General features: G+C 37.8%; 1 protein-coding gene across 1 annotated transcript in view; it reads left to right on the top strand.

Moving 5' to 3' along the window:
* Positions 1-3,229: 3,229 nt before the first annotated feature.
* FAM237B (family with sequence similarity 237 member B) overlaps positions 3,230-20,358 on the top strand; it is a 37,931-nt gene continuing 20,802 nt past the window's right edge. The window contains exon 1 of the mRNA XM_060156078.1: positions 3,230-3,257. The gene's annotated coding sequence lies outside the window, so the exon portion shown is untranslated. The remainder of the gene's footprint in view (positions 3,258-20,358) is intronic.

Raw genomic sequence — 20,358 nt, 5'->3', positions numbered from 1 at the left:
CCTTTCAGTCTTGATTCCCTTCCTGCTACTGAACCTCCCTCTACCCCACCCCCATCAATAAAACTATAATTGTCACTTAACCTGTAATGATTAATTAAGCAGGAAATTAGGATGGGAATTCCCTGGCGGTCCAGTGGTGAGGGCTCGGCGCTTTCTCTGCCGAGGGACCGGGTTCAACCCCTGGTCAGGGAACTAAGATCCCACAAGCCACGCGGCAGGGGAAAGAAAGAAAGAAAGAAAGGGAGAGAGGGAGCGGGAGGGAGAGGGAGAGGGAGGAAGGAAGGAAGGAAGAAATTAGGTTGTTACTAAGTAGGTGTTTAGTTTAATCTTAATAACATTTGCTGCCATTTGGATTATTATCTTTACTAGGTCTTACAATCTCAGAATTATGCTGAGCCCAATCTGTTTATTTATTTTCTAAGGTTTATTTTTTTTATTAGTGAACACAAGCCCAAACTGTTTTCCTTGTCATAACATTTACATGGGAACATAATAACAGCAGATAAAAATAAATGGGAAGTTGATATAAAAACATCTCAAAATACTGAGGAACATTAGGTACTATAAACAAATAAGAAAACATAATATTTTTCTTGAACAAAACACCATCAGTGCCTGAAATATTTATTACAGCTCAGGTTACCAGATAGTAAAAGAAACATGAAATGTAAATCATCCCCTTTAAATGTTCGGCTAAAATGAACATGAGGTGAAATGACCCTGATGCATAAGTCATTACTGACAGAAACTATTATTACTTCTGCCACTGAATGGATAGAATGCCTTCCCCATGGCTGCTCAGATTAAAGTACAGGCAAACCATTAAACTCAGGCACTAGAGAATTTTGCATAATAAGCGATAGTCTCAAATGAGCCAGTGGCATACATACAATTTGATTTTTTTTAATGTTGTAAACTAGAGTTATTCTAATAAAAATAACTAATAAGCATTCTAATAATCATTTTATTTTGGAATAATTTAAATTTACAGGAAAGTTACAGATAGCCCAGAGTCCTATATACCCTTTACTCAGCTTGCCCTAAAGTTAACGTCTTATATAACCATTTGTCAGAACTAGGAAATTAATGTTGCTACAGTGCTCTTAACCAAACTATAGACTTTATTTGATCTCACTAGTTTTTCAACAATAACCTTTTTCTGTTCCAGGACTCAATCCTGAATACCACATTACATTTAATCTAATAAACATTTTAGTGTAGCTTATTACTTTAAGCATAAAATGAACAAATATAATTAAGAAGTCTACCACTTTATAATGCTGTTTTATAATCATCCCGCTTCTCTCTGTTAATATAGTTACTCAAGAGGTAATTTACCTCAGCATTTGCTGTGATATTAACTTTCTGATACTCTTCATCATCTGTAGTTTTGGTTATAATGATATAGGTTAGCAAGAAGTAATCATTAAATTGGATTTACTAGTACGTCCTAAGAAAATGCTTCTTCTCTGCAGTTCCTCTTCTGGAGCCACCCCAAGGATAGAACGCTGAAATAATTGGGGTTTTTTTTTAGTTCTTAACCTCCCTTTTCTGCATCCCCCACTCCCTTTCTTTTAATTGCCTCTTCTTACTACAGGTACTAAGTACCCTTCTGCTTTCCCCTCACAGTACCTATCAAAACTGGATCTCGGGCATAGCTTCGATACCTGCATTTTACAAGCTGATGTGATTTTAAGTCAGTGTGTTGATTCTCAGGGCATTTACTTTTAGTTTTTATCTCTAATTGTGAAATGAATAAAAGGCTCTAGCTTCTAGTAAAAAAATTCAAGCGTGGGTGTGGGAGATCCTTCCATGGGGGGGAATATGTGAAAGAAGCGGAGGCTTTTTGGTATCCTTTGTATAAGAGAAGGTAGCAGCTGACATTGTTTCTATAAGATTCAGTCTAACTTTAATTACTTTATTGATTCTATAACCCAACTTAGCAGGTTTCACTAGCTTTCATGTACAAAGAAAATAATACAACACAACGGTCTTGTTCACTATAGTCCTTTATCCGTATGATCTCCAGAGGAGTGTGGGGTTTTTTTTTCCCTTTAAACATACAGATTTAATCAGATCACTGAATTCAAGATCCCCTCAGGGGCTCAGCATGACTGCTGTATCCATGTCTCAGATGGGAACATTTATAAAGTTCCTTTCTTGGACATTCCATCTTTATATCTTATTGCCACCTTGATCTTGAAAAGATTTTTTTTTAAGGGGGATATTTTACCATCAACTATTCAGATGTCTACACCTTACCCTTTTTTATATTTCCTAATAGGTCCTTTGGCTCAATATGTACTCTCTGAATATTTGTTAGTTAATTTATTTTTTTTAGGAAAGACAATAGCTGGATTGCTAATTCCTATGACATATGAATTACCTGAAGTGGGGCATAAAGTTATTCTCACTCACAGCCTTATAATCCCCAAAACTAACGTCAAATATTCTTTTAGTTTCATACTGTTAAAAATATTGTTACTCTGAGAATCATTATAAATTGGGGTCTTACACTCTACGATAAAACAAAGTTCTCCTAGATGATGAAAGTAAATGGACTGAACGAATGAGAGCTATATACCATCTAAGTTCTTCATCTCTAAGTTAAAATGTAGTATTGTCAAAGTAAGGGCCTCAGATCATGTAATGATTGTCCTGAAACAAGGCCTATGTGAAGAAAAAAAAAAAGTGGATTTATTGCCTTTCTTCCTAAGGATCTATAGTTTCTTCATTTATTCATTCATGTAACAATTACCAAGTTCCTAATTTGTCCCACACACTCAGCTATGTGCTAGAACACTGCCTTGGTTACTGGAATAACTAAGTAAGAATAATTAAGCACAGTAGTTGTGTTAATGAAAGAAGCAAATTTTAATATTATTGATACCTGAATTCATAGTGAGTGGAAAAAACTTATTTCTATTAAACATGATTTTGCTTTGCTTTTAATGCACCCTGTTTTTAATTTGAAGGGTATCACTGAAAGGTTATTTTCTTAGAAATATATATATAGAAATCCTAAGAAATAGTTGAATCATGTTTTGAAGACCCCCATTGTCAACCATTTGTACTAGAGTAAGAAAAATGTTTTAAGGGGCTTCTGCTATACTATGAGTCACTGAGTGCTCTTTTTTTTTATACTTTCTTTTAATCATTTACAGGTATAAGAATGGCAGTGGAATTATCAGAAGGGCCTTTGATAATGATGCTTCCTGCTTGTCCAAAACAAGGGTACTCATGCAGCAGGAAAGTTGGTAGTGTATTGAATTCTCATTTACCTAAACCATTTTCTTTGTTACTTATTACTGATATTTCATAAAGCAGTAACCACTTACTGAGAAACAGAATTCTCAGATAATTTGAATAGTAATTCAAAATAAGGAAATTAATGTTTATATTAGCTTATTCCTGTATTATTTTGTTTATTACTACCACATCATAAATTAATCAGCTAAAATATTCTCTTCTAGAAAAAGGTATTGTAAGAATATGTAAATCATTGTCCTAGGCATGTGTGTTAGACTATCACTCTGTACATGGTAAGCTAAGCTACAGCTTTGGAATGAAACAGCATTTGTACACATTGCACTCATTATATAGCCTACTTGGACTCATGGCAGAGAATATACTCTGAGATGGTGCAGAACACATAACTTATTGGAGGATATGGTTGGAAATGAAGTTTATTGAGAACTCATTTTGTTCAAGAGTTTTATAGAGTATAACTACCAAATATAGAATGGATGGCTGGTGGGAAGTAGCTGCATAGCACAGGGAGATCAGCTCGGTGCTTTGTGACCACCTAGAGGGGTGGGACAGGGAGGGTGGGAGGGAGACGCAAGAGGGAGGGGATATGGGGATATGTGTATATGTATGGCTGATTCACTTTGTTATATAGCAGAAGCTAACACACCATTGTAGAGCAATTATACTCCAATAAAGATGTTAAAAAATAGTTTTATAGAGTACAAAATATATACAGTTTTTTGAACCTTTCTTAAGGGTCATAGACACTTAAAAGAGATATACTTTTAAAAAATTAAATCGGTAATAATTCCTTTTGACCTTTGAATTCATTTACTCATTCAGTCTAGTTCTTGCAACAGCACTAAATCTTTCATTTGGTTACTGCAGAGCTCCCAGATATTTTAGTATTAATTTCTTATATCTATTTCCTTATCTCCTATTCAGTCTTTAACTCACTAGAACTTTAATTCTGTTCTTACTTTTTCACAAAAATTGCAGTCACTAGGTCCTTTTCTCAGACCGTATTTTATTTGACTTGGAAATATCTATTAGAGAGGATATTAGATATATTAGATATACCCCATTTTTGTTGACCAAACTCAATGCTAACAAAGGAGAAAAAAATGAAGATATCAAAAGCTAATATAATCCATAGAACTTTTTATTCTGTGTAATGCTTTTACATACTTCTTAGTAAGAAAGGTTAGGCTCAAACCCTTGTATGTGACAGTACTTAGGCTGGGGGAAACCCACAATGTTTTGCAATTACACTAAGCATAGCGCCCCCCCCCCCCCGCCATCCCTTGACCTAACAGAATGCTAAGACAGTTTCTGATGAGTTAGAAGGACATGGCAGTAGTTGAACAAAGGAGAGGATAAGGCTATGTCTAGAGAGAGTAAAGAATAAGTTGTTTACTCTAGGGAGCATTATAGGATAGAGCTGGTATAAGCTTTATATGTGAATGATTTTTTTAAATTACTTTAACATCGAACAAATCCTAAGCATAAAACCGAATAAAACACATTTTTTGGCTTCCCATTATCTCTTTAAATTAAATATTTTACGCTTTCATTACATTTTACATTGAGCAAGCCCTAAGCATAAGACCTAATAAAACATATATATATATATATATATGGGGGGTTTTTTTGCTTCCCATTATCTCTTTAAATTTTTTCAATGATGGAAGCTTCCCCCCACCATTTAATTAGAGTTCTAAGATTTCCACTCACTCTTAGATAATAAGCATTCCTGAAGACACTTGAAGGCCCCAAACACTGTATGGATTCAGAAATTAGAGTGTTGGCTCCTGTATAATAATTGAAACTCTGCATTTAACTTGAGTTACATCTTTTCCCCTCTCTCAGCTATTGCTGGATTTAGTTGCCAGCTTGCTAACCTTGGCTTTAGACCTTTCCAGGTTTGGTTGGAGCATGAAAGGGAGAAAGAAAAAGATAATAAGAAAATCCTTACTTGAACTTTGGTGGGCTAGATATGAGGTCCTGGGATCAAGAAATATTTAGGGTTGACTCTTATAGGTGCTTTTGTGGGTACTTGGAAGAGTCCCATCACTGGAGCCTCTCACCTCGGGTTTCCTAATGGATAGATCTCTATTTGAGTGGTAGATTTAGACTCTCCTTGCCCTTGCTACCTCCAGAAATCGGGGTTCCTCATAAATCTTATCCTTGTGGATCACGCCCCTTGATCCCTTTCTGTAGCCCTGTTGGACTGAATCCAAGGTGAGCTCTTCCTCATATACTACCCACCTCCAGGCCATGGGAAACCCTCATGTAGACTTTACCTGGGCAAATTCGAGAGTGCAGGCCAATCCCCAAACAAAAGAAACTCTCCGCCATTACCATCAAAGCAGTTGGTGAGCCAATCTCTTGGCTGCTTGACTTCTCTGGACAGGAGTCAAGACTACAGTCATTTTGCCTCACCACTGCAGAGGCAAGGCAGTAAGTTCTCTCGGTAGGCTTCTCGGAGGCACATCCAAATGAGTATGAGGAAAGGGAACAGGCACTCTAATCCCTGCCCATCGGGGATGGAGGACCTGAGAGGTCCAGGAATTTTGTGAACGTTTCCTTTAAAAATCTGAATTTGGGTCTGGCACCTTACTTTGGTAAGAAGTATCTCCGTTCCCTTGATGTGTCAGCTGTAACTTGTCATTCAATATCCTAAGATATTCCCTTTTTGAAAAATAAGAAATTGGGGGCTGGAATTGAGTTTGACTAAAACATTAACACATTATTTTCTATTCTTTCTTGCTTCTCTGAGTGATCCAAACGTTGTCATTTCTCTTCTTAGTTAATTAATAATTTAGTTACAGGGAGCTGGAGAAGGAATTAATATGAATTTTTCTCTTTACAACTTTTGTATTATAATAACTGATATATATTTGGGGGATGATATTTCCCACCTCTTTTATTATTTTTCCCCTTCTGATATGTAAAAGAAATAATAATAATCCTTCAAGTAAACCTCTGAGGGCTGATCTTGGACTGTGAAAACTGCTCTCGTGTGCCATTCATTTCAAATTTGGACTTCTCTTTAGCTACTGTGTAAATTGTCTTTCCAACAGATAGGAATGATTGCATAACTTCATTAAGGAAATCATCTCACATGAGATGTCATCTTAGAAAATAATGTTAATATTATCAATCTTGCCATATAATATTTTTGACAGAAAGTTGAGTTCATTGAGTTATTTTGTCCCATCACACTCCATATACTTAAATACATCCAACCTCATTTCATGTCTTTTTTTTTTTTTTTTTTTTTTTTTGCGGTACTCAGGCCTGTCACTGTTGTGGCCTCTCCCATTGCAGAGCACAGGCTCCGGACGCGCAGGCTCAGCGGCCATGGCTCACGGGCCCAGCTGCTCCGCGGCATGTGGGATCTTCCCAGACCAGGGCACGAACCCGCGTCCCCTGCATCGGCAGGTGGACTCTCAACCACTGCACCACCAGGGAAGCCCACTTCATGTCTTTTTAAGTAGGGCCATAATTGGGGTCAAAGTGAATCACTGCCTTCTTTCTCATGGTATGTTTGGTGAAGAACATGACTGTGGTAATTTAGTACTGTGTCAAATCATCAGGAACTATGGCTCCCAGAATTCCCTTCCCTTTAGTAGTTTCAGTTTAGAGTTGGCCATTAGAGAAATTTGCACGAGATTTGGAAGGGAGAAGCAGCAGTCGTTACTCAGGAGGTTACTGCAGGGTCCCAGGCATTGCTCAACACATGCTTGCATATGTGCACACACCTCAGTGTGTGTGTGTATGTGTGGTTCCTGATGTTCTGGCTCACCTTGTTCACATGGAGCAGCACCCAGGCCCATAGCTTCTCTTATTCCTATGAGATCTCCTCCTTCAGCTTTTCCAGTTCCTGGGCAAGTAGCATGTGTAGCAAGGCCGTCAAAAGCATCAACTTTTTCTGCAGGTGGCCTGCATCCTTGGAGTTTGACATAATGAGTGACCAGTGTAGGTTCCAGTTTGTCCTTGTGGAAGAAAAATGTGCCCGTGCTCTACCCAACTGTCTGTCCAACTTTTCTTCCTGACTCTCTGACTTACTAACTTATGGTGACTTCAGGCCCACTGCCAGATGCAGGGGCAACAGCCTTCCACAGCTCTCTTTATGGTCCCTTGTTATTGGCTTTTCTCTAATCCTCCAGGTATTCACATTCACACCTGTATTTCCTCAGCTTCTCACACAATCGTGTAAGTTCTAATACCCATATTAGTCCCTTACTCCATTCTATTCATTGTGTTGTTTCCTTGGCTGAACCTCATCTGATAAAATGCCTATTTATAGAAAGGAGTGCAAGAGTTACCCTTAGCTGTACCTCAGTGGGAGAGCTCAAAACACCCAAGGTATAAGATGTCCCTTGGACATGGCAAAGAAGGAGAAGATATGTGTTTGGCCTAGTAGGAGAGCCCAGGAATGCTACAGACTAGCCTACACCTAGGACTGCCAAGGGATCTTAAATGTAGCAAGGAAATTAAAATGGAATCCAGAAATCTTTTCAAGTCTACCCTGTATATGTACTTATATTCTCAATGAAGTAAAATTAAAAAGAGAGCTAACTTTCAAAATGTGTCCTTTTCTTTACATATATTTTTCTTTACTAACAATTCAGTCTCTACTCTCTTTTCTGCTTTTACATAATTATAAACAGAAAAGAAAGGAAGAAGAAAAAGAAAATCCAGAGGGTAATATGTTAGGAATTGCCTAACTTTGCTTTCTGGAGATAACTTTTCAAATTCTCTTAAGAATTTGATGAAACTTGTGTATGCTCCCAACCTGAAGTCCCTGTGAATATATGCCAAAAATTTTCGTTCCACTTAAGGGCATTCAAGGCTCCTGCAAAACTCATCCATGTAAGCATAGGTAGTTTATGGACCCCAACTCCCACCACTTCCATAACATCATCTTTCCCCAGTTATCCCCATCTTAGTTATTAGAATCATCATAACTAACTGATGAAGCCCAAACCCTCAGAATCAACCTCAGTTCCACTCTTCCTGATTTCTCATATCCAATCCTGATTTCTCATATCCAATCCTGATTTCTCATATCCAATCCATCAAGAATCTAGTTGGCCAAACCTCCTAAATATTGCCCAGTTCCAATACCCTCTTACCATCTTCACTCTTACCTTTATTTATCCTCTGCCTGGACTGTAGTAAAAACCTCTCAATTGATTCCTGCTTACACCCTTGACCTCTTTGGTTCATACTCCACAGAGTAGCCTGTGGGATCCTTTGAAAACATAAATCAGATTATTTTCTTTTGTAGCTTAAAATTCACCAATATCTACTCATTGCTATTAGAGTAAAATCCAGAGCTATAAAGCCTCACATGACTTGGTCCCTGAAAATTTTTTCATGACGTTCTCTTGACACACTAAACATGTACCGAATTTAAGGCCTTTCTGCTAGCTGTTCCCTCTGCCTGACATCTTCTTATCTTCTTGGCCAACTTTTTCATATCATTTTAGTCCCTGCTGAAATGTCATCTCTTCAGAGGTGTCTTCCGGACCACCACGTCTAAGATAGTAGCCACCTCTTGGTCATCTTCTATTTTATTATTTTCATAACACTTGACACTATCTGAAACAATCCCTTTTCTTTATGTATCTGTTTACTTATTTACTGTCTGTCTCCCACCTCTAGGGCCTTGTCTACTTGTTTTCCACTGCAACTCCAAACCTAGCTCAGCACCTGACAAGCAGTGAGGGCTCATCAGATACTTGTTGAATGAAGCATGTGATGGCTTTATTTTGTAAAAACATTATGAAATTAGTTGATGTCACAATTATACTCCTAGTTTTTATAACATATGCTTATAGAAACATTTACTGTGAAGACATATATTGCATGCCTGAATTGTACATGAATCTGGATTGCTTGGATCGCAGTGATGAGAAGTAACAATAATCCATAATGCCCTTTTCCAACTGCTCTCTCAATGCCTGCCGTACCAGCGTACCATTCTTTCTGTAACTGTCCCCTTCAGGAAGCTGGTCCCTCATTATGGTAAATATCTAACCCCCTGAGCCCTAAAACTTTCCTTTGGCTTCTCTACCCTTAAATTCTCCATGGTGTTGCCTGGCCCACAGTAATCCCCAATTAGTCATATGTTATTTTTATTGGCTGTGTTTTTGATGATGTCCAGTTTACCTCGGGTCTTCTAAATGGTGTAAATAACACCCCCAAGCTAGATGTAGGGGGCCAAATGTGCTGTGATTCTAGCTAAAAATTAACAATAAGATACAGATTTAAAAACATATTTCCTCTAATCTCAAAAGGACGAAGCATCAAATTGTCCTATATCTCTGTAGAATTTAGAGGAATAATAGTCTACAAAGCAGTTCCAGAAAGCTTCTCTATATCTATTATTTCAGAATTCACAGGTGGATCTACACCCCAGTTACCCCTAAGAAAATCCTCCACATCTAATAGGGAAACTCCAATATAAAGCACACTATTCTTATTAGTGTAACAGAGATAAAATTATTAACTAATTGTGTAAGGAAGTCATAATTACTAATTTACGGACATTCATAGCCTCCCTCTTCTCCTTGACAGTCCACCTACACTTAAAAGAAAGGATTCTGTCTTTTTGGCCTCTTGGGGCTATTGTTTGCTATCCAAAATTCAATTATAAGTCTAAACAAATAAACAAAACAAATGAAACCAGAAAGGCTACATGGAGCTACATAATAATAAGCTACAGAAGAAGGAAAGAGAGAAGATAGAGAGGAAAGGCATATGGGGAAGCTGTCAGAGAAGTTTTGGAGGGCAGGGAACTCTGAAAAGTTAGAGTTTCTGGGAGTAGCTATGGTGCTAGAGAATATTAAGAGGAATGATGATGGTCTGAGAAGATTTTAAAGATGTGCTGTTTATTAAGAATGCACCAAGACCCCGAATAGACAAAGCAATCTTGAGAAAGAAAAATGGAGCTGGAGGAATCAGGCTCCCTGACTTCAAATTATACTACAAAGCTACAGTAATCAACGCAGTATGGTACTGGCACAAAAACAGAAATCTAGCTCAATGGTACAGGATAGAAAGCGCAGAGATAAACCCACCCACATATGGTCACCTAATTTATGACAAAGGAGGCAAGAACATACAATGGAGAAAAGGCAGCCTCTTCAACAAGTGGTGCTGGGAAAACTGGACAGCTACATGTAAAAGAATGAAATTTGAACACTACCTAACACCATATACAAAAATAAACTCAAAATGGATTACAGACCTAAATATAAGACCAGACACTATAAAACTCTTAGAGGAAAACATAGGAAAAACACTCTTTGACATAAACCACAGCAAGATCTTTTTTGACCCACCTCCTAGAGTAATGGAAACAAAAACAAAAATAAATAAATGGGACCTAATGAAACTTCAAAGCTTTTGCACAGCAAAGGAAACCATAAACAAGACGAAAAGACAGCCCTCAGGATGGGAGAAAATATTTGCAAATGAAACAACGGACAAAGGATTAATCTCCAAAATATACAAACAGCACGTGGAGCTCAATATCAAAAAAACAAACAATTCAATTAAAAAATGGGCAGAAGACCTAAATAGACATTTCACCAAAGAAGACATCCAGATGGCCAAGAAGCACATGAAAAGATGCTCAACATGACTAATTATTCGAGAAATGCAAATCAAAACTACAATGAGGTGTCACCTCACACTGGTCAGAATGGCCATTATCAAAAAAATCTAGAAACAATAAATGCTGGAAAAGGTGTGGTGAAAAAGGAACCCTCCTGCACTGTTGGTGGGAATGTAAATTGATACAGCCACTATGGAGAACAGTATGGAGGTTGCTTAAAAACTAAAAATAGAACTACCATATTACCCAGCAATCCCACTACTGGGCATATACCCTGAGAAAACCATAATTCAAAAAGAGTCATGTACCACAGTGTTCATTGCAGCTGTTTTTACAATAGTCAGGACATGGAAGCAACCTAAGAGTCCATTGACAGATGAATGGTTAAAGAAGATGTGGTACATATATACAATGGAATATTACTCAGCCATAAAAAGAAACGAAATTGAGTTATTTGTAGTGAGGTGGATGTACCTAGAGTCTGTCATACAGAGTGCAGTAAGTCAGAAAGAGAAAAACAAATACCGTATGCTAACACATATATATGGAATCTAAAAAAAAACAAAAAATGGTACTGATGAACCTAGGGGCAGGGCAGGAATAAAGACGTAGACGTAGAGAAAAGACTTGAGGACATAGCGGGGCAGGGAAGGTGGGGTGAAATGAGAGTAGCATCGACATATATACACTACCAAATGTAAAATAGTTGGCTGGTGGGAAACAGCAGCATAGCACAGGGAGATAGGCTTGGTGCTTTGCCATGACCTAGAGGGGTGGGATAGGGAGGGTGAGTGGGAGGGAGGCTCGAGAGGGAGGGGATATGGAGATACATGTATGCATATGGCTGATTCACTTTGTTGTACAACACAAACTAACACAGTATTGTGAAGCAATTATACTCCAATAAAGATTTATTAAAAAAAAAAAGAATGCACCCTCCCTTCTCCCTTTGACATTCCTGTCAGAAGACCTATAATACTTCTAATTATTTTTTGGTTACTGAATGTGTACCTGTTCTGAGTCATGTGGAGTACCGATGACCTAATCCAACCAAAATAAATGTGGTCTTCATGTTGTTAGTTTGCCTTTTGATTTTGCAGAATAGGTCTTTGTGCCTGGCATATTTTTCTGTTGCTGGACCGTGTTCTTTAGTATTTTGCACTGTTTTTCATTCTCTCTATGGTTCCTGCTGTACAGCATTCTCTTGCTCCTGCACTATGGGCTTACTCAGAGGGTGTATGAAGGGAGCTGCATCCCTCAGGGTATAGAGGCTTCCCTTTCCAGAGTACTGGTTGGTACATTCTATTTTCAATCCTTATAGTTCTAAACAGATTTAGCAGCAAAGGAAGGTTCTAGGAAATTATTTTATTCTTATACAATATTTGCAGTTTTTTAGACATTTCCCCAGAAAATACCATCTACTTCTCATTAGTTCTCTCCTGTTTAATTCAAATAATTATGTTTTAACTACCTTTTATAAATGGGTCATTTACTGCCCTGAATTCTCTACCTCATCATGCTGGAAAATAATCCAGATCTCCAATGTTTATTAAATATGGACATAAAGATTTAATTGTTTCAATAAAATGAGAAAAGAGGCACAAATAAAGGCCCCTGGAACCAATATTCATCTTTGTATCTCTCCGGTTCAGTGTGTGGCTGAACTCAGAGCAGGTGCTGGATACCAGTTTGAAGGAGAGAGAATTGGAAGGAAAGCTAGATGGAAGGAAACGTAGAAAGAAAGACAAAAGGGAAGGAGAAAATCGAGGAGGCTGTGAGGGGCACCTGGTGGGTGTACTTTTAAAAATGTGAAGAGCGTCTGAAGATGGAGTGAAAAGGCTGTCACACCTGGGAAATGTGGCCTGACTGACATTCACCTGAGTACTGGCTTCTGCAGGCCCACAATTGAGTGAGTGTTATTTGTAAATTTCACCTTGCCCACCTTGCCACAACATGGGATTCTCTTGGTCATACCCATTTATAGGACATAGTTATTAATTATTGTGCAGGACAAAGTGAGGTGTAATGTTATGTCTTTATATTTGTATTTAATAATAATTAAAATAAAATCAATAAAATATGTATATATTTGTATAAAAAAAGATTTGTTTCTTACTGAACATTGCATAGAGTTGGATTTTCCAGTAGAAAGGAAAGTTCGATTGTGGTAAATATGGAGATGTAACACCAAGAGCCCCCTTCAAGGAAAGACTTAGCTCACCTGCTGGAATTGATGTTAACAAGCAGCTTTTAGCAGTAGGCTCCTTCAAGAATTGTCTCAGCTGCAAGAAGCCGCACCCTTCTGGGGGTGGTCCTCCATTGACTAACAGAGGAGAGAATACAGGGCCGACCAGCTTGACACAATGTGAACAAATCTGACAGACCTTTCCAGCTTCAGCACTCCCTGTGGGGTTCTCTGAGGACTTCACTGGAAATTCATCACAGCTCAGCTTCTCTCTCTGCTTAATCCTGCTTCCTTCCCCTCTCTTCTGCAGGTATGGATCCCAGATTCTTATTTCTCTAAGAAATATTGTGCCCCCTAAATGCTATCACAGAACCTGCTTCCTGGAGAAGCCAGCCTATGGTAATGATCCTTAAAGCTTAAAAAATATTCTACTAGTTGGAAAGAAATGTAAAGCCTGAAGTTTTCTTCAAAATCTAGAAGTTATTATTAACTTTTGAGTACAACTAGAAGGTTAAAATGTTACTAATAGAGATCTTTGCTTTCAGAACATCTGCTTATTTACTTTTACATTATTCTCCATATTTTTCTTACATATAACATTTTTCCTATAAAAATTAAGCATCTTAATCCTTTCACTGTTTAAAGATTTTATGGTATAAGGACATAATTAACTGCAAATATCTCAGATGTTTGCTTTTATTTTAGTAGTATTTTCAAAACCCATAGTAATTTAGAATTTCTAGTGATTTGGATGGAGCATTAAATGCACAACCTATGAGAAAAGCAGGATAAAATTTTTAAATGCTTTAACGGGAATAAAATTTTTTATGATTTATTTTATTTTTAAATCACTCTTTTCCTTATTGCAAAGCAATACAGGCTCAAAGTTGCAAACAAAGGGGAAAAAAACACCCTAAATTCTATCATCCAAAGAAGTGATTATTGTTTGTTTTTGTGTGTATTATTTTAGCGTTTTTTTAACATCTTTATTGGAGTATAATTGCTTTACAATGGTGTGTTAGTTTCTGCTTTATAACAAAGTTAATCAGCTATACATATACATATATCCCCATATCTCCTCCCTCTTGGGTCTCCCTCCCACCCTCCCTATCCCACCCCTCTAGGTGGTCACAAAGCACCAAGCTGATCTCCCTGTGCTATGCGGCTGCTTCCCATTAGCTATCTATTTTACCCTTGGTAGTGTATATATGTCCATGCCACTCTCTCACTTCATCCCAGCTTACCCTTCCCCCTCCCCGTGTCCTCAAGTCCATTATTCATGTCTGTGTCTTTATTCCTGTCCTGCCCCTAGGTTCTTCACAAGCATTTTTTTTCTTTTTTTTAGATTCCATATATATGTGTTGGCATACGGTATTTGTTTTTCTCTTTCTGACTTACTTCACTCTGTATGACAGACTCTAGGTCCATCCCCCTCACTACAAATAACTCAATTTCATTTCTTTTTATGGCTGAGTAATATTCCCTTGTATGTATGTGCCACATCTTCTTTATCCATTCAACTGTTGATGGAAACTTAGGTTGCTTCCATGTCCTGGCTATTGTAAATAGTGCTGCAATGCACATTGTGCTACATGACTCTTTTTGAATTATGGCTTTCTCAGGGTATATGCTCAGTTGTGGGATTGCTGGGTCATATACTAGTGCTCTTTTTAGTTTTTAAGGGACTTCCATGTTCTCCATAGTGGTTGTATCAATTTACATTCCCACCAACAGTGCAAGAGGGTTCCTTCTTCTCAACACCCTCTCCAGCATTTACGGTTTGTAGATTTTTTGATGATGTCCATTTTGCCTGGTGTGAGGTGATACCTCATTGTAGTTTTGATTTGCATTTCTCTAATTATTAGTGATGTGGAGCGTTCTTTCACGTGTTTGTTGGCAATCTGTATATATTCTTTGGAGAAATGTCTATTTAGGTCTTCTGCCCATTTTTGGATTGGGTTGGGTTTTTTTGATATTTAGTTGCATGAGCTGCTTGTAAATTTTGAAGCTTAATCGTTTGTCAGTTGCTTCACTTGCAAATGTTTTCTCCCATACTGAGGGTTGTCTTTTCATCTTGTTTATGGTTTCCTTTGCTGTGCAAAAGCTTTTAAGTTTCGTTAGGTCCCATTTGTTTATTTTTGTTTTTATTTCCATTTCTCTAGGAGGTGGGTCAAAAAGGACCTTCCTGAGATTTATGTCATAGAGTGTTGGGCTTATGTTTTCCTCTAAGAGTTTTAGAGTGTCTGGCCTTACATTTAGGTCTTGAATCCATTTTGAGTTTTTTTTTTCTTTTGTGGTACGCGGGCCATTCACTGTTGTGGCCCCTCCCGTTGCGGAGCACAGACTCCGGACGCACAGGCTCAGCAGCCATGGCTCACGGGTCCAGCCGCTCCGTGGCATGTGGGATCTTCCCAGACCGGGGCACGAACCCGTGTCCCCTGCATTGGCAGGCAGACTCTCAACCACTGCGCCACCAGGGAAGCCCTTGAGTTTATTTTTTGTATATGGTGTTAGGTAGTGTTCAAATTTCATTCTTTTACATATAGCTGTCCAGTTTCCCCAGTACCACTTATTGAAGAGGCTGTCTTTTCTCCATTGTATATTCTTGCCTCCTTTATCAAAGATAAGGTGACCATATGTGCGTGGGTTTATCTCTGGGCTTTCTATGCTGTTCCATTGATCTGTATTTCTGGTTTTGTGCCAGTACCATATTGTGTTAATTACTGTAGCTTTGTAGTAGTCTGAAGTCCAGGAGCCTGATTCCTCCAGCTCTGTTTTTCTTTCTCAAGGTTGCTTTGGCTATTCAGGATTTTTTGTGTTTCCATACAAATTGTGAAATTTTTTGTGAAAAATGCCAGTGGTAGTTTGATAGGGATTTCACTGAATCTGTAGATTGCTTTGGGTAGTAGAGTCATTTTCACAAAGTTGATTCTTCCAATGCAAGAACATGGTATATCTCTCCATCTGTTTGTATCCTCTTTAATTTCTTTCATCAGTGTCTTATAGCTTTCTGAATACAGGTGTTTTGTCTCCTTAGGTAGGTTTATTCCTAGGTGTTTTATTATTTTCGTTGCAGTGGTCAATGGGAGTGTTTCCTGAATTACTCTTTCAGATTTCTCATCCTTACTGTATAGGAATGCAAGAGATTTCTGTGAATTAATTTTGTACCCTGCTACTTTACCAAATTCGTTGATTAGCTCTAGTAGTTTTCCGGTAGCATCTTTAGGATTCTCTGTGTATAGTATCTTGTCATCTGCAAACAGTGACAGCTTTACTTCTTTTCCAATTTGGATTCCTTTTCTTTCTTTTTCTCTTCTGATTGCTGTGGCTAAAACTTCCAAAACTATCTTGAATAATAGTGGTGAGAGTGGACAACCTTGTCATGTTCCTGATCTTAGTGGAAATGGTTTCAGTTTTTCACCATTGAGAACGATGTTGCTGTGGTTTTGTCATATATGGCCTTTATTATGTTGAGGTAAGTTCCTCTATGCCTACTTTCTGGATGGTTTTTATCATAAATGGGTGTTGAATTTTGTCAAAAGCTTTATTGAGATGATCATATGGTTTTTCTCCTTCAATTTGTTAATATGGTGTATCACATTGATTGATTTGCGTATATTGAAGAATCCTTGCACTCCTGTAATAAACCCCACTTGATCATGGTGTATGATCCTTTTAATGTGCTGTTGGATTCTGTTTGCTAGTATTCTGTTGAGGATATTTGCATCTCTATTCATCAGTGATATTGGCCTGTAGTTTTCTTTCTTTGTGACATCTGTGTCTGGTTTTGGTATCAGTGTGATAGTGGCCTCGTAGAATGAGTTTGGGAGTGTTCCTACCTCTGCTGTATTTTGGAAGAGTCTGAGAAGGATAGGTGTTAGCTCTAAATGTTTGATACAATTTGCCTGTGAAGCCATCTGGTCCTGGGCTTTTGTTTGTTGGAAGATTTTTAATCACAGTCTCAAATTCAGTGCTTGTGATTGGTCTGTTAATATTTTTTATTTCTTCTTGGTTCAGTCTTAGAAGGTTGTACTTTTCTAAGAATTTGTCCATTTCTTCCAGGTTGTCCTTTTTATTGGCATATAGTTGCTTGTAGTAATCTCTCATGAACCTTTGTATTTCTGCAGAGTCAGTTGTTACTCCTTTTTCATTTCTAATTCTATTGATTTGAGTCTTCTCTCTTTTTTTCTTGATGAGTCTGGCTAATGGTTTATCAATTTTGTTTACCTTCTCAAAGAACCAGCTTTTAGTTTTATTGATCTTTGCTATTGTTTCCTTCATTTCTTTTTCATTTATTTCTGATCTGATCTTTATGATTTCTTTCCTTCTGCTAACTTTGGGGGGATTTTTTTTGTTCTCCTTTCTCTAATTGGTTTAGATGTAAGGTTATGTTGTTTATTTGAGATGTTTCTTGTTTCTTGAGGTGGGAATATATTGCTATAAACTCCCCTCTTAGAACTCTGCTTTTGCTGCATCCCATAGATTTTGGGTTGTCGTGTTTTCATTGTAATTTGTTTCTAGGTATTTTATTATTTCCTGTTTGATTTCTTCAGTGATCTCTTGTTTATTAAGTAGCATATTGTTTAGCCTCCATGTATTTGTATTTCTGACAGATTATCTCCTGTAATTGATATGTAGTCTCATAGTGTTGTGGTTGGAAAGATACTTGATACGATTTCAATTTTCTTAAATTTACCAGCACTTGATTTGTGACCCAAGATATGATCTATTCTAGAGAATGTTCTATGAACACTTGAGAAGAAAGTGTATTCTGTTGTTTTTTGATGGAATGTTCTATAAATATCAATTAAGTCCATCTTGTTTAATGTATCATTTAAAGCTTGTGTTTCCTAATTTATTTTCATTTTAGATGATCTGTCCATTGGTGAAAGTGGGGTGTTAAAGTGCCCTACTATGAATGTGTTACTGTCAATTTCCCCTTTTATGGCTGTTAGCATTTGCCTTATGTATTGAGGTCCTCCTATTTTGGGTGCATATATATTTACAATTGTTATATCTTCTTCATGGATTGATCCCTTGATCATTATGTAGTGTCCTTCTTTGTCTCTTGTAATAGTCTTTATTTTAAAGTCTATTTTGTCTGATATGAGAATTGCTACTCCAGCTTTCTTTTGATTTCCATTTGTATGGAGATCCCCTCACTTTCAGTCTGTATGTGTCCCTAGGTCTGAAGTAGGTCTTTTGTAGACAGCATATATATGAGTCTTGTTTTTGTATCCATTCAGCCAGTCTGTGTCTTTTGGTGGGACATTTAATCCATTTACATTTAAGGTAATTATCAATATGTATGTTCCTATTACCATTTTCTTAATTGTTTTGGTTTTGTTATTGTAGGTCTTTTCCTTCTCTTGTTTCCTGCCTAGAGAAGTTCCTTTAGCATTTGTTGTAAAGCTGGTTTGATGGTGCTGAATTCTCTTAGCTTTTGCTTGTCTGTAAAGGTTTTAATTTCTCCATCAGATCTGAATGAGATCCTTGCTGGGTAGAGTAATCTTGGGTGTAGGTTTTTCCCTTTCAGCACCTTAAGTATGTCCTGCCACTCCCATCTGGCTTGCAGAGTTTCTGCTGAAAGATCAGCTGTTAACCTTATGGGGATTCCCTTGTGTGTTATTTGTTGTTTTTCCCTTGCTGGTTTTAATATTTTTTCTTTGTATTTAATTTTTGATAGTTTGATTAATATGTGTCTTGGCATGTTTCTCCTTGGATTTATCTTGTATGGGACTCTCTGCTCTTCCTTGACTTGATTGACTATTTCCTTTCACATATTTTCTCAGTCCCTTTCTTTTTCTCCTCTTCTTCTGGGACCCCTATAATTCGACTGTTGGTGCGTTTAATGTTGTCCCAGAGGTCTCTGAGACTGTCCTCAATTGTTTTCCTTCTTTATTCTGCTCTGCGGTAGTTATTTCCACTATTTTATCTTCCAGGTCACTTATCCATTCTACTGCCTCAGTTATTCTGCTATTGATTCCTCTAGAGAAGTTTTAATATCATTTATTGTGTTGTCCATCATTGTTTGTTTGCTTTTTAGTTCTTCTAGGTCCTTGTTAAATGTTTCTTGTATTTTCTCCATTCTATTTCCCAGATTTTGGATCATCTTTACTATCATTATTCTGAATTCTTTTTCAGGTAGACTGCCTGTTTCCTCTTCATTTGTTTGGTCTGGTGGGTTTTTACCTTGCTCCATCATCTGCTGTGTGTTTCTTTGTCTTCTCATTTTGCTTCACTTACTGTGTTTGGTGTCTCCTTTTCACAGGCTGCAGGTTCATAGTTCCCGTTGTTTTTGGTGTCTGCCCCCAGTGGCTAAGGTTGGTTCAGTGTGTTGTGTAGGCTTCCTGGTGGAGGTCACTAGTGCCTGTGTTCTGGTGGATGAGGCTGGATCTTGTCTTTCTGGTGGACAGGACCACATCCGGTGGTGTGTTTTGTGGTGTCTGTGACCTTATTATGATTTTAGGTAGCCTCTCTCCTAATGGGTAGGGCTGTGTTCCTGTCTTGCTAGTTGTTTGGCATAGGGTGTCCAGCACTGTAGCTTGCTGGTCATTGAGTGGAGCTGGGTCTTTGCGTTGAGATGGAGATCTCTGGGAGAGTTTTTGCCGTTTCATATTACATGGAGCCAGGAGATCTCTGGTAGACCAATATCCTGGACTTGGCTCTCCCACCTCAGAGGCACAGGCCTGACACCCAGCCGGAGCACCAAGACCCTGTCAGCCACACGGCTCAGAAGAAAAGGGAGGAAAAAAGAAAGAAAGAAAGAAGAGAGCAGCCAAACCAAAAAATAAATCCATCAATGATAACAAGCGCTAAAAACTATACTGAAAAAAACAAGAAAAAAAAAAGAACCCTAGGACAAATGGTAAAAGCAAAGCTATACAGACAAAATCACACAAAGAAGCATATGCATACACACTCACAAAAAGAGAAAAAGGAAAAAAAATATATATATATATATTAAGAAAAAAAAGGAGGAAGAGAGCAATCAAATCAATAAACAAATCTACCAATGATAATAAACTCTAAATACTAAACTAAGATAAACATAAAGCCAGGGATAAATTAGATGTAGAAAGCAAACCCCAAGTCTACAGTTACTCCTAAAGTCCACCACCTTAGTTTTGGGATGATTCGTTGTCTATTCAGGTATTCCAGAGATGCAGGGTACATCAAGTTGATTGTGGAGGTTTAATCCGCTCCTCCTGAGGCTGCTGGGATAAATTTCCCTTTCTCTTTGTTCGCACAGCTCCTGGGATTCAGCTTTGGATTTGGCCCCGCCTCTGCGTGT

Source organism: Lagenorhynchus albirostris, chromosome 8, assembly GCF_949774975.1.
Source record: "Lagenorhynchus albirostris chromosome 8, mLagAlb1.1, whole genome shotgun sequence".
Taxonomy (NCBI): Eukaryota; Metazoa; Chordata; class Mammalia; order Artiodactyla; family Delphinidae; genus Lagenorhynchus; species Lagenorhynchus albirostris.
Note: the sequence above shows the minus strand (reverse complement) of the source record. Positions and strands in the feature narration are given on the sequence as shown.